At 44.8% G+C, this 15533-nt stretch overlaps 1 protein-coding gene across 2 annotated transcripts in view; it reads left to right on the forward strand.

Moving 5' to 3' along the window:
• The first annotated feature begins 1490 nt into the window (after positions 1–1490).
• Positions 1491–15533, forward strand: part of LOC115079079 (pollen-specific leucine-rich repeat extensin-like protein 2) — a 49218-nt gene continuing 35175 nt past the window's right edge. Inside the window, exon 1 of one of the 2 annotated variants that reach the window (XM_029582107.1) lies at positions 1491–1637. The gene's annotated coding sequence lies outside the window, so the exon portion shown is untranslated. The remainder of the gene's footprint in view (positions 1638–15533) is intronic. The other variant, XM_029582106.1, reaches the window with a different exon arrangement.

The raw sequence follows: 15533 nt of genomic DNA on the forward strand, positions 1-15533 counted from the left end.
CATCTGTTGTCCCTGTATGTTATTTTTCTTAGGCCTCACTGCTCTCCCTTCAGCCTGCCGCCTGGGCAATGCGTCCAGCACATGGCAGAATTTGTGCTAAACACTGCTGCACCAGGGGCTCTTTTCAGCACTGCAACAATGAGAGAGGGGTTAACAGAGGAGACAACGGGTGGGAGAGCGGATGAGAAGCTGGCATGCCCCTCCAAGGAAAGAGTGTCAGGGAGTTATCCATGACCTTCAACTCATTCCCAGCCCTGCTCTCAAGGCCGTGTGGTATATTGGAAATGGAACAGTCTGATGCCATTGCCAGCACCGATTTCTCTGTCTGGTAACATCAATACATAAGAATCGATCCCTGTTAAAGATATAGGGGGCAATAATCAAAGGTGTTTACCTACCTAAAAAACCCAAAACACTTCATGAAAATTGACCCTTTCCTGTATGCAGGTAAAAGTAACTGCAGTGTTTCCCAGCGCTGTACGTTTGTCTGCATGAAAAAGGGGCAGACTCGGGTCAGAGGTCATATCTGCCTGCTTGCTTTCACATGTGTACTTTGCACTTGCTTCTGTGTAGATGGGTACAAACGTGGTCTTGCGTGCACACTCCCATCCCCCCTCCCCTAAGGGCGACCCACCAGGAGATTCCCTTTGAAAATGAGTTTGCGGTCCCACAGGTGCTCAAAAAGTATGAAAATCACTCTCTCCTTTTTTAAGAGAGTCTTTGTCCATACAAAAGTTCATGGCTTGTACAACTTTTTCTTTCCAAAATGTTTAGGAGGAGATGAAGACATTCCACCGGTCCCCTCCCCCGCACAAAGCAAATTTATTTAATATTGAGATATGCACCTAATCATATATAGTTTGTAATTATACATAGTTTCTCACAGAAGATTAGATGGGATCCAATTGTACTATATGTTTACTCTTTGCCTGGTTTATTGATATATGCTTGTTCTTTCTGAATTGATTGTAAAGCCTGTTGCTAAATTATTGTTCATTGTAAACCGAGGTGATGTTTGAAACGTTCCGCGGTATATAAAAAACCTTTAAATAAATAAATAAATAAATAAATAAATAAATAGAGGAGCTTTCAATGAATGAGAATGTAAGGGAAGATCTATGGCAGCTGAGTCTGCAGGCTCTGAGACCTTTTATTGGACCGATCTATCCAAAGATGAGGTTGTACATGAGCCCACAGACCAGCATGGGAGTCCGAGCAGTCCTGGAAGCAGTGACTCCCCCCCTGTCACTTACTGGAAGTGGTGCTGTTGCCTGTATTTGCCAGCAGGGGTTCATAGTGCCTAGGAAAAGCCTCCCACTGTCCTGCTCCTGCTACTCCTCCTGGACACTCTGTCCAACCTCCCTTCCCCCCATGATGGTGACAACCAGGCCCCTCTGGTGGTAGCTGACAGCCCTAGCGGTCCCACCCCCCTACTAATCCTGTCAAAGTGCAGAAGGAAATTAGGTCAGGAGCGGCAGGGTTGGGATTTATTTTTGGCAGGCCTCTCACATCAATCTCCTTCCCTCTGCAGGACAGCTAGAGCACCCCTCAAGTCAAGGATGCCCGGGCAGAGCTTTAAGCACACAGACCTGGGAGCGACAGGCTGCAGCCACTGAAAGCCCTCGGCACTCAGGCAGGTACCCCTGGGCTCTTGCTGGTCTGGCGAGGAGGGTGGGGAGGAGATCGATGAACGTGAAGGATGCCTGCATGGAGGGAGGGGGGGGGGTGGGGAGGACCCGAGCCCAAATATTCGGCCAGAAGAGGGAAGTCACTAGGGAGCTGAAACATCTGGCCCCTAGCTGCGTGCGCCTCTTGTTTTCTCAGCAGTGCTGGCGGTGCAGGAAGCCCTGCATTAGGAGTGCATTAAGCGTTTCCTCCGAACGCGCTAAAAAATAAGAAAGGTCTCGGAGAAATGCCTGCAGAAAATGCACGAGAAGCTCCGGCAGTAGCTGGACTGCTCGGGTTTGTGCATGCTGTGATTCTCTCGGCGGACCCTGCTAAACGTGCATGCATTTCCAAAGCCTGCACAGGTCACCTCTGGAGGAGAGACCTACCTGCTCTCGAAAGCTCTTGCCTCAAGCAGTGAAATGGCATTAAAACATCTCCAAACAACATACAAAGATTCCACATTGTGGTCGCTATACAATATCATTTCTTTATGGTTTTCTGTACTATAGTATCAGTCCTGGGTACTTCAAGGCACAATGCATTGGCTTATAAAAAGACTGGAGTGCATCTAAATAGTTATTAATATCGTTTGCTGTATCTGAAGGACGCATTTCCTAGACTACTTTTTATAAGTGCTCATTATAGCTTCCTGCGGTGCTGACGCTGCACATTTAGGTGTACAGTAAGGCTGGAATGGGTGGGCGAGGCCGAGGGGGGTTAGAGCAGGAGCAGACGATTAATGCTGCTCTATCAACGCTGAGCTCTGGGTTGAAAACAGGCTCAAATCCTAACTCAGATTAATTTGCTTGGTTCCATTAGTATCAGACATTAAATTCTGAGCCATCCGGTCCCCATCTAGTCACGGTGATAGTCATCCCTGGGAACGTGTGATTTTCAGTCACCCTGTGAATCGTGGATTGGGGGGAGCAGGGAAAACACACACACACACACACACACTCACACCCTAGCTCTCTTCTGCCCTATGCAAACAATTATTGTGCTGGCCCCCTCCTCATTCTGCTTTTTTGTTTTTAAACATTTAATTTGGTTTTCTTTTTCTAATCAGGGCCAGTGCAAGGGTATTAGGCACCCTAAGCAAATCTTACAGCTTTGAGCCCGGCCTTCCTCCCCACCACAGCTCTCTGTACACACAATTTCAAATGATGCATTTATAATAAAAGACTTTACATGAAAAAGGGCACTCAAAGTACAGTCTTTTAAAGTAAAGTATCACAACAGTGTGTAGGTTATATTTACTTGCATTTCTATGGTGTCAACCAGAAAACCCTGCATAAAAGCTAAAAACACTTGGAACACATATGGGATCAGGACTATTTTAACGCATGTTAGATGTGGGCTTGGTCATCAGAAAGCCATGAGCAAATTAAATTTCAATTACAATATAATAAACCAGCGCTAACTGCAAACATTATGCCCGGCTCTAAAACACCAATACACCTTCTGTTAGGAAAACAGAACAAGCCAAGCTGCTATAGATTCCTACATAGAAACGACACGTTAGCAGAATACTTAACCTCAGTCAGACATGCAGAACAAAGACAGACCCTCACCAAATAGAAAATAAAGTGACTATAAAGTATAAATGGAAAAATGCAGACAAAAATTGAACTAGAAACTGCAACAAGCCAGACTCTGTATGTAGTGCACCAATGGAAAAACAGAAACATCAGCATTCTTCAGAAAACATCAAACAATAAAATCAAGAAATATACAGCATCAATCATAATAGTAAAACCATACTAATAATAATTATTTCAAAACAACTAATGAACAGAACATCTAAAAATTAAAAATTCATATTTTTTTTAATTTCCTAAAAAACCAATAAAATATTTCAAAACATACATATCAAACACCCAATTAATTAAAATCAATAATAATTTTTAAAAAAATTATTCTCCATGCCTGAGAACTTTTAAATTCTGGTCAATCTGAGATTGTCATGGATTAGTGGGAGAGGAAAGAGGTACACAAAATTTCTCCTCTCTCATATACATACACGTTCATCCTCATGCTCACACAGATATACACAAACTCTCTTTCAAAACTCACACATGCTCAGACACACATCCATGCTGGTTCCCTCCCTTTCTCTCAGGTACACACACACTCCCTCCCTCTTTCTCAGGCAAACATATACATACATGCTGGCTCCCTCTCTCTCAAGCATGTATGCCTACACACACACACACACTCCTTCTCTAGCAGGCATGCAGGACTAATCCCCTGCCAACACTGGGCCTCCTTTAGTTGAGCTACTAGGCAGGATGTGATCCCCCAGCAGCCGCTCTACCTCCTCCATTTTGGCCTCCGGGTGGGACGCGATCCCCCAGCAGCTACAGTGCCTCCTCCATTCTGGCCTCTGGGTAGGACATGATCCCCCAGAAGCTGCGGTACCTCCTCCAATTTGGTCGCCGGATGGGATGGGATCCCCCAGCGGCCACTGGTCTCTTCTTTCCTTGAACTGCGGTGGGATGAGCTCCATCACAGTCCCGCTGGTCTTATTGCGCCCGGGGGAGGGGGACAAGCTTTGTGCGGCAGTGCACGAGTGGAGCTTAGGGAACATTGCCAGTGGCCATGTGTCTCCTTCAGTTCGGCCGCTGGGCAGCATGGGATCCCCTGGCGGCCATGGATTACCAATTCTGCTGGAAAATAAAGGCCCCCCCCCCTCTTGGTATGCCACTGCCCAGAGTTTTCTGATGCTCTCCCGGAGACCCGGCAATTCCTTTAGAATTCTGGAGCCTCCGGGCCAAATCTGAGAGTTCCCAGGTATGGTGAAAGTCCACTTATTTACATAAAGAGTAAGATCAGCAACAAAGGCATGACCAGATTTAGGCACAGGCAACATAGGCAAGTGGCCTAGGGAGCCATATTCTGAAGGTGTCCAAAACCTAGGACTTTTGTTTGCTACTTCTTGATTTCTGGGGACAAAACCCCCAGCCCTGTCTTCTGCCTATGGGCACTATAATCTTAAATCTGGCCCTGACAAAGGCTGCACTGACCCAGTGAAGGGAGTCAAACACTGGTTACAAATATACAGATGAAGAGGCATTATCCGCACCTGAGGTCCATGCGAAAAGCTGTGTGTGGTGTCTCAGTACTGGAAAAGCACGGTATTTCTATTTTATTTATAAAAAGCAAAATATATTTACAATATTTCCACTATTTACAGTGATTTTAACAGCACAAATGGACATTTGCATGACATAGTTATCGCATTTAACAGCAAGATGTTACCACCAGGTTTGCCCAGAAAGCTCTCCAAACTTGTGGGGCATAATATTCTTTTTCATGATCCTGGAATTCCCAGGTCATACTAGTTATTGTGACCACCACCTCCATGATTGGGATGTGAAATTTTAGCAGAACTAGGGCACATCTTGCTAGCCATATCTTGGGCTTTACGATGCTGTGATTAGCCAAAGACTGAGAGCCTATCGAAGTTGTCTGGGCCGTAACTTTATCCCGTACAGTCTGTCCACCTAATTTGAGCAAAAGGGTATCTGTCATTGTTTTGTGTCCTCTACCCACATTGCATTACTAAATAGGCAGCTAACAAACAGATGCTCTATACTTTCTTTGTGTGTGGCACAGGTCGGACGAGGGCAGTTATTGCCCACATTAGCTCTTAATCTAATGTTGGCTCAGACACCGAGATGCCCTAGAACTGACAGCCATAAGAGTCCCACACTGACTGTGGGATCCTACGGTCTTCCAACCTTTGAAGTAGCATAATACTTGCAAGGCCATTGAGGCAAGTCAAGTCATCGTAGAATACCCTCCATAGCACAAGCTCATGTAACTCTGTCCTGGAAAGTAATATCACTTCATCAACCATGATGTGCCAGGATGTTATGTAGCAAATGAGTGCTTGCACGTGGGGAAGGCAACGGCTGGGATTAAGAACATGACACATCTAGACTAGATGTGTCATGTTCTTAATCCCAGCTAGACTAGATGTGTCATGTTCTTCATCCCAGCCGTTGCCTTCCCCACGTGCAAGCGCTCATTTGCTACATAACATCCTGGCACATCATGGTTGATGAAGTGATATTACTTTCCAGGACAGAGTTACATGAGCTTGTGCTATAGAGGGTATTCTACGATGACTTGACTTGCCTCTATGGCCTTGCAAGTATTATGCTGAGGTACTTCAAAGGTTGGAAGACCGTAGGATCCCACAGTCAGTGTGGGACTCTTATGGCTGTCAGTTCTAGGGCATCTCGGTGTCTGAGCCAACATTAGATTAAGAGCTAATGTGGGCAATAACTGCCCTCGTCCAACCTGTGCCACACACAAAGAAAGTGTAGAGCATCTGTTTGTTAGCTGCCAAAACTAACAAAACTCGGACACTGATTCAAATTAAAAGTAAATACAGGACATGGCACAAAGCAGCACAGGGTTTATCATGCTTAAGCACCCCCATTTTTTTGGATAAACAAACACTATTCCTCCACACCCTTTGCATAGAACAAGCCATTCAGTCAGACCACCAAGTTTTGAAGCAACAGAAATACAAAACCATAAATGAAGATAAAAGAAATGTCTTAATAATTCAAACTTTAACACTAAGTGGGTATTTAATATTATACCTTCTGGCCACCCACTGTTCCCTTCTTTCAATTTTCTTCTCCCAGTTTTTATGGGCTGGATCCACCCCACAGAAGGAGACCTCTAGCATCGAGATTTCAGGCAGAGCTTGGATCCCCTCTCTGAGTGAGAAGTTGGTTTCCTCAGGGCCTATCCACATGGCATCGGACTAGAGTTTGATACGTTTTCAGATCTTTCTATTGTCTTCCATAGAGCTTTCTCAGACCTGGCATTTGGGACAAAGCAAGCGATGTCATCTGCATATGCCATCATCTTAATAGCAACTGCAGATGTCTTCTCTCCTGGGTGAACAGGAATTCCCTGGATGGCCTTTTTAATCTGTTCCGCCCTTAGCAAAGGGTCTATGGAAAAGACATAAAGTAAGGCACTGAGTGGGCAACCCGACTGGATCTTAAAGCCCCCTCCCAGCCACCCATTGACAATAGGGACCCCATAAGCAGAGACAACCATTTTACAAAAGTTCCAGGAACACCACAGTGTTTCAAAGTCTCATGGTCAACCCAGTCAAAAGCCTTTTCCTGATCCAGACTCAGTAAATATTAGGGAATCCCTCTTCTGTCTCCCAGTGCTACAAGTTCCCACACACAGGCCAGATTGTTAGCAACCTGCCTGCCTTTTATGATTGTTCTGGGCAGATGAGGAATGGAGCCACTGTGGACAAGCGGTTCAAAAGAACCTTGGCTAATATTTTGTGGTCACTGTTCAACAAAGAAATGGGCCTCCAGTTAGTCAAGTGTTCTCTGCTCCCTTTCTTATATAGCAGGATCAGAAGTGATTTCTGCAGAGAGTCCGGCAGAGACCCTTTCTTCAAGAAAAGGTTGCACATGCTGGCCAGGTCCTTAGCTAACACAGCTTCGAAAGTCTTGTAGAATTTAGCACTTAGTCCATTGCTCCCTGGAGATCTCTTGCAGTTCATGCTGGAGATGGCATCGCTGGCTTCTTGCTCTGTGATCGGGGCCATGAGGGGCTGGGACTCCAATGCTGACAGTCGGGGTACAGGGATAGCTCCTAGGAGGGCCTGTATCTCCAGGGTTGGTATAGTGCATCCTTTGAACAGTCTTTGGTAGGATTCTGGTACACATCCTACCTTGCTTTCTGGAGAGTTCTGCATATTGCCCTTGGAGTCCTGTAGCTGGGTGATGAGCTTGCTTTTAATGCTTTCCTTTAAGGACTCCATACAGCTCCGAACAGGACCCAAGACTTTTATTTCCTCTCCTGTCCATGACCGTCAGGGCTTTTTCTGTGATTGCATGAAGTTTTCTCATCTCTGCCTTAGTCTGGTTGTATACAAGCCTATTCACGTTTCCCACGGCTCCTGTCTAGGTAAACTCTGCTGAGCCGCAGCCTTAAGAAGGAATACTTCCTCCTTTATCTTCTTTACTCTCCCAAGCAGCTTCCTTTTCGAAAAGAGACTGCAGGCGGTTTTTGGAGTCATCCCACTACTCCTGGGTAGAGCTGTACAAGAGTGTTTGCTGGTTTTCATAAAGCTTTTCCACATTTTTGCTGTTTCAGGGTTTTGCAGGGACTCGTTGTTCAGCCACCAGACTCCTCTTCCAAACCGGGTGATTTCAGAGGTGTTCAACAGGCACTTTACTATGCAGTGGTCAGAGAAGGCAGAGGGCACAATCTGTATCTGAGCTGTGTAGACTGATGCTTGGACATACAGGCGGTCAATGGGGCTTTTCCGAGTGCCACTGGTGAACGTGTAGCCTGAGTGTCTAGGAAAGTGCTGTCGGTACATATCTACTTTTATCTACTTTTTATCGTTGCTGTGAGGGTGGCTTCATCATATCCAGGAGCTTTAGGCTGTGAGCTTTGATCCAGACTGCTCTCTTCACAGTTGAAGTCCCCTCCAAAGACCAGGAGCCTGGAAGTTACGAGGAGTGGCTTCATTGCCTGGAACAGTTCTTTCCTTTCTCCTTAGGTTTGGGGGGGGGCTGTAGACATTGACCAAGCACAAACTCCCTCCCTCCACTTCCATATCCATCAGGGGGCATCTTCCTGGATACAGAATGGCCACCCTGCTGTATACCTCCTGCCCAACTGACTATATTGAGAGGCAGTCGCTCCACACTCACTTAGCGATGGAGATCTCTTTCAGGCTGCACAGTCTGGTCTCTTGCAGGAAACATATTTATTTATTTATTTATTTGGAGTTTTTTTTTATATACAGAGGTTTAGCAGTTAGCCTTCGCCCCGGTTTACAGTAGAACAGAACTTGTTACATAGAACAGGTCATCGAAACTTTTAACTGAACACAGAATAGCAGATGTTGATAACATTTAACTAGGGACTCACATGGTCAACTCGGGTTTATAAATAAGCCTAGACTGATTGCAGGTTTCTAAGATACAGGATTGGTAGGCAAGGAGAGGGGGGTGGAAGGGCAGGCCGGAGGGGGGGGGGGGGGGGAAGCGGGAGATGGGAGTGTTAACTCGGGCGACATTGTAGAAGATCTTTGCAGGGGGGGAGTGAAGCATAGATAATAATAGAGCGATCATCTGTTATTGAAGTTGTTATATATATGTCCCATCTCTCTTTCCTCAGGCAGTCATACACTGCCTCTCGTGACTTACTTGTCTTTAAACTGTTCATATTTCATGTGGCAATGGTAAGGGAGGGGTAGCTTTCCTGGCTGTGAGCTTGCCATATTTCACAGAGGTATTTTATTTCTTCTTCACATTACTCCTTTTACCTACAACTTCGTTCTGTGTTAAGGATGGGCACCTCTTAAAGGCCACAGCAGGACTGTCCATATCCATGCTCTCAGATTCAGCGGTGACTACTGTCAGGGGCTGTGATCCCTGCCTGTGCTCCTCAGCGCTGTCCTCAAGAGAACATAAAACATAAGAAGTTGCCATACTGGGTCAGACCGAGGGTCCATCAAGCCCAGCATCCTGTTTCCAGCGGTGGCCAATCCAGGCTACAAGTACCCAAACACTAAGCCGATCCCATGCTACTGATGCCAGTAATAGCAGTGGCGGCTATTCCCTAAGTCAACTTGAGGTGTGCTGTCCCCTGATCAGAGGGGGATGTTCCCTCAATCTGTAGGACTCAAAGAGATTGGAGGTGGAAATGGGACTCTCAGATGTCAGAGGGGCTTTATTGCTCTGTTTCCCTGATGCCTGAGATTTCTCCTTTAAGGGTTTGCTGGCCTTTCTCTTCCCTTTTTTTTTTTTTTTTGCTTTTATAAAAGGAAGGGGGTTCCAATCCCGTCAGGCTGTCATAAGGAATTGGAGTATCACCCCAGGAGATACCAGGCTCTGCTCTCTCAGAGGTTTCAAACTCAGTTGTATCCTGGGAGTCTCCTTATTAACCTGCATCAGTGTACAGGGAGGTTTCTGCTGCCAGTTCCCCCTCTGAGGCGTCTCCATCTAGCCCCAGGATCCTCCTCTCCTGCTCACATGGTATCAGGCACTGCAGCCTTTGCTGCCGGTTCTGGCTGAAGTGCAGGCTGGCTCACAGCAGCTTCCTCCTGCTCCATTTGGCAGAGCAGCTGCCTTGCAGTGCGTTCCTGCTCTGGCTGGAGTCCCAGCTGAGTTTCTTGCCTCTCTCTGGGGACTTCCTCCTGGGGAGTCATTCAGCGTGAGGGGGCAATTGTGATATACATGAAGACAATGCACATACACGTGGCCGTCCACCACACACAGGTTGCATTTCACTCACACTCGGCACTGGTGTGGCCAGTCTGTTCACGTCTCTCACACTTTACATATTTGCAGGTTGAGCCCAGGGTAGAAACAGGAGCCTCTCTCCCTTCCAATCATGAAGCTGTTAGGCAGGTGCTGTATATGGTCATCAGCCAGTGGGAGGCGCACCACTGCTTTCCAGCCTGCAGTCCAGAACAGGCCATGGCTCTTCCAGCACCATGCAGTACCTCTGCAGCCAGGTGCGCACCTCACAGGCCTCAATGTGCTCAGTTTTAAAGTGCGCATTCACTGATCTCACTGTGTTCTGTGAAAGGATCGTTGCAGTGAAATCCTTCCACTCTGAGGTGTCCTTCACTTTTCCCAGGGCCGGTGTTGCCCCCCCCCTGCCCCCCCCGATTCATTCAATGTCTGTCCCGGGCCCATCAAATAAAGCCCAGCTCTGTCCTGCTGACAAGCCCCCCCAACCGGAGCTCATGGATAAGGACACAATTACATTATGCATTTATAACAAATTTTACATGACAAAGAACATTCAAAAGTACAGTCTTCTGAGGCAAAAATAACACAACAATGCATATTATATTTACATGCACACCTGTGGTGCCACCAGAAAACTCTGCAGAAAAGACACTTGGAGCTCCTATGGAATCAGACTTTTTGTATTGCAAATTGCGTGTTAATTTGGCCCTCAGAAAGCCATGAACAAACCATGAATACAATATAGTAACCCTCTCACACCAAAACAACCCTAACAACCTTATCTATGAAAAGGCAACACCGGGCCCTAGAACACCAATAAAACTTATTAGGAACCAGGCTGCTATAGATCCCTACACAGAAACTACATGCCAGCAAAATACCTCACCTCAGACACATATGCAGAACACAGAGACCCTCACCAAATACAGAATAAAGAGATCAGAAGATCATGAGATAACTTGATCAGAGATAACTTGATCAGAGATCATTTTCCTTCTCACTCCAAGTTATTGATTTCCTTGTTATATGTAACTGCTTTTTCTGCACTATTGTTCAAATTGTAAAGTTTTATTATTATTACACCCCTGTTTCTTGTGAACCAGCATGATGGGACTATCGTCCTGAATGTTGGTATATAAAAAAACTTAAATAAATAAATAAATAAATAAACAGAAACGTGCTGAGAAGAAATGAACTGGAACCCACCACAAGCCAGCCTCTACATGCAGAGCAACAGTGGAAAAACAGAAACAGTACCATTTTTCATAAAACATTAAATAAAATCAAGAAACATAAAATATTAATCATAATAGTAAAGTCATATTCATAAAAAGAATATTTCAAACCAGTTAATGAATAGAATATGAAAATTTCCCAAACACCAATAAAATATTTCAAAACATTTGATGAATAAAAAATCCAATAATTAAAAAATGTTCTGTTCCCCCCCAATAAAAAAATATTTCAAAAGAGCAGAATCATCAAATCACACCCAAAAATTACTTCTAATAAAGATTTAGAAGTCTGCTATCCATACCTGGGATCTGATTTCCAGTCATCCTGGATTGGGGGAGGTAGGGACGCCCACATTTTATCTTCTCTCTCACACACATGCACAATAACACATTCATTCTCTCACACACTCCCTCTCTCTAACACACAGGCTACCTCTCCCTCACCTCACAGATACATGTGTGTATGTATGCCCGTGAGAGCCTACATGTGACACACAGGCTCTCACAGGCACACAAACATATACATACACACAAGCTCTCACACAGACACATTCATAGGCACACAAACATATACATACACACAAGCTCTCACACAGGCACAAAGGTTCTTACACAGTCTCTCTCACACACAGACACACACATGCACACACAAACAGGCTCTCAGACAAACACAGGCTCTCACGCATTCACACATACATACAAGCTCGTGCACAAACATGCTGACGTCCTGTACTGTCTTCGGGCTGTGGTGGGATGAGCTCCACCACTTCCCCGCAGGCCTCCTGCTATCTTCGGGCCGTATGGCCCACTGATCTTCCTGCCTTGGGGGCGGGGGGAGGGAGCTTTCCAGGCCCGAAGATAGCAGGAGGCCCGCACTCTCTCCTTTTTCGCCCGCCTTTGATTAGGCTGCGCCAGCGGCTCACCGCCTCCCCGGGTGTGCCACTCCATGCAAAATGCATGGCATGTAGACCCGGTCACGCCGGGCCTGACCTTTCCAAAAGGCCAGTAAGCGATTCTCAGCTATGAATGCCACATCCTCCTGAGAGCTTCCTGAGGTGTGAATTAAAGCCTTCACATGCTGGAGGGAAAACTTTAAGCTTTTCTTTAATAAAACTTTCCCAACATATTCTCTGTTAGCAGTGAATCTCATTTAGTGGAATCTCACCTCATATCTTGCTCTATTTTGCTGTTTTCTAGGCCAATTCTGTTGCTTAAATAGGTCAGAAAATAAATGTTTACTTGTAGTTTGCTGTCCTGGGTTTTTTGTCCTTCTGATTCCTTCTGGATATTTGCTCTGGTTACCAGCACAGCATCTTGTCTTTGGCTTGCTGCTTTTGTCTTTTTCAAGGTGTTTGCTCCAGTTCCAGGCCTAATTTCTGGTCTTTGGCTTGCTTTTTTTCAAGTTATTTCCCCATTTTCCAATAAACTTTCTTCCAGCTCCTTGCACTCAGCTGCAGCCACACCCGTGATCTCTGTGCATCGAGCTTTCATTCCTCGCACCACCAGAGCAGCAGGGGGCGCTGCAGGGCAGGACTGAGGGTGCATTGGCAGAGCTCTATGTGGTAGTGCAGAAGAGAATAGCAGAGGGTGCTCTAGGCCAGGGGAGAACACACTTTTTGATCCTCAGCCCCCCTTCCATCCATTCAGTTTGTTCGGCGCCCCCCCACCCCCACCCATCAAAGTTGGGTTGCATCGTGTATATAATATATATTTATATGTATGTTAAAGTCTCTCACCAACCAATCAGCTGTTGAACCCTTTGCTAAATAGCAGGCAATCACACTGCCAGCCAGAAGCTCAACATTCCAGTTTTGATTCTCTTCAGGTTGCTGATAGGAGCAATCAGGTGCACACAAACACAAAGAGAGGCAGATACCTCACCACATCCAGAAAGGCACCTCACAGTAACAGCAGCACAAACTCCTTCCACCGCCAGACACATTGTGAACTAGTACAAAACCCTACAAAAAAAGACACTCAAAATCTATACAGAAAACTCATCATAACGTAACAGTAGTAATACCAAGACCTCAAACAAGAACCCTACCTGTGAAAAAGCAGCACTGCAAATATTACACTGAGTCCCAGAATAGCAATACCCCACCTAGTGGGGAAACGAATCAAACCCGATTACTACACGCTAGCAAAATCTCTCACCTTGGTCACACGCACAGAGCAGAGACAGACCCTCACCAAATACAGAATAAAGGATCACACATTACAACCAGCAATATGAGGACAAAAACCAAAATGGAAATTCCAAAAAGCCAGACTCTGTCTATAGGGTAACAATGACAGAACCACCATTCCTCATAAAACAATAAAATCAAGGAACATAAAGCATCAATTATAATGGTAGAATCAAACTAATAAAATAATAAATATTTCAAAACTACTGACAAATAGAACATTTATTAAAGTCATATACATTTTTTTAAAATTTCCCAAGCACCAATAAAATATTTTACAACAGCACACATATCAAATACCACCTAATAATTAAAACTAATGAGGATAAAAAAAAAAGCCCCTGCTGTCCATACCTAGAAACTTGATTTCCAGTCACCCTGACATTGTTGAAGATTAGGGGACACCCAAACTTTATCCCCTCTTGCTCACACACACTCATGTTCATTCTCTCTCACACACATACATATATGCTCTCATGCATACCCATACACTCATATACATAGGCTCTAAGTCCCTCTCCCCCCCCCCCCCCATGCACACAAAAGCTCATACTCCTCCAGATTCCCTCAAACACACACAGGCTCTCACAGACACGGACCCCATGCAGGCACCCATTCTCACACACACACACACACACACACACACACACACAGCCACAAGCTCCCAGTAGGATAGAGGTGCACCAGTAGAGTTGAGTACTGGAATTGCAGGGGTACTGCAGGTTAAATGTGAGGAGCATTAACAGAGAACAGAGATGTGTATGGAGCTCAGGACTAGAACAGCAGGGCATGCTACAGACTACAGATGAGATGCACTGTGTTTGAGGATAACGTGTTCATTAATGGACAAACCTTTTTGTAAGATGTGCTAAAATGATAACAGGCAATTAGATGAAACACAGAAATTATATAATAAACAGCAAGGTTTAAAGAAGATGTAACAGATGAGGTAGTAGAGAAATAATGTTAATGGTTGATGATTATAACAGAGAAATGATGTAATGATAGCCAGGTCGTCTTCCAATAGATATGCACCAATAAAGGCTATATTGTAGTGATGGTCTACATCTTTCTGTGATAGGAAAAATAATCATATTGAGAAATTCAGATCATATGTTGCAAGGTGTTTAAACTAGAGAAGGGGGTTGGTAGATGAAAGCCAATTGATTTGGGCCATCACCCCCAACAAACAAATGAAGGCTGTGAAGAGAAACACAAAAGTGAGGACTTCACTAGTCTATCTTTAACAATAGGGTTATGAGAGGAGCAGGCCTGAATTATATAGTGCAGAAAAGATAAGGAGAAATAACTGGGAGACTGTGACCGCAAATGCTCATAGCTTAGGTAATAATATTCTAGGTCTGTAATGAGCAGGCAGACCTAGAGAATGCTGGAATTATGGGGACGTGGTTCTGGATAAAGTTGGGGAAGAGGATGTTTTGCCTACAACTTTGATGATGTACTTTGTATTTGATTGGATAAGTTCTTGGAGGAGAAGTCCATTAATGGCTATTAATCAATTATACTTAGGGAATAGCCACTGCTATTAATTGCATCAGTAGCATGGGTTCTTCTTAGTGTTTGGGTAATTGCCAGGTTCTTGTGGCCTGGTTTTGGCCTCTGTTGGAAACAGGATGCTGGGCTTGATGGACCCTTGGTCTGACCCAGCATGGCAATTTCTTATGTTCTTAAGATGTTCTTACATTGCAAAGTAAGAGAGTGTATCTCAGAAACATGCATCTGTGTTATCAAATAGAGTATCGGATATATTTTTTATGAACCAGCTCAGTTGACGCTGGTAAGACCTCAAGTTTTTCTTTGGAAGGCATCTCAGAGACTACATTGCAAGTCTGGAAAAATCATTATTGGAGCTCTAGGACTGTTGCAGTTGACTCTGGTGTTTATCACCTCTCCCCTCTCCATCCATAGAGATAGATGGATGAGATGATATCTACTAGTTACATAGGCCCCTTGCAGCTATTGCTTGTTATTTACTCCTAATGGTGTTTAAAATTGGATCCTTTTTTTGTGGACCATAAAGTATAAATAGAAACATGCAGACAAAAACTGAACTGAAAACCGTAAAAAGCCAGACTCTGTATGCAGTACAACCATGCAAGAACAGAAACATCACCATTCCTCATAAAACAAACAAAATCAAGAAATATAAAATTATAATA

The sequence above is a fragment of the Rhinatrema bivittatum genome, chromosome 17 (genome assembly GCF_901001135.1).
Source record: "Rhinatrema bivittatum chromosome 17, aRhiBiv1.1, whole genome shotgun sequence".
NCBI lineage: Eukaryota > Metazoa > Chordata > Amphibia > Gymnophiona > Rhinatrematidae > Rhinatrema > Rhinatrema bivittatum.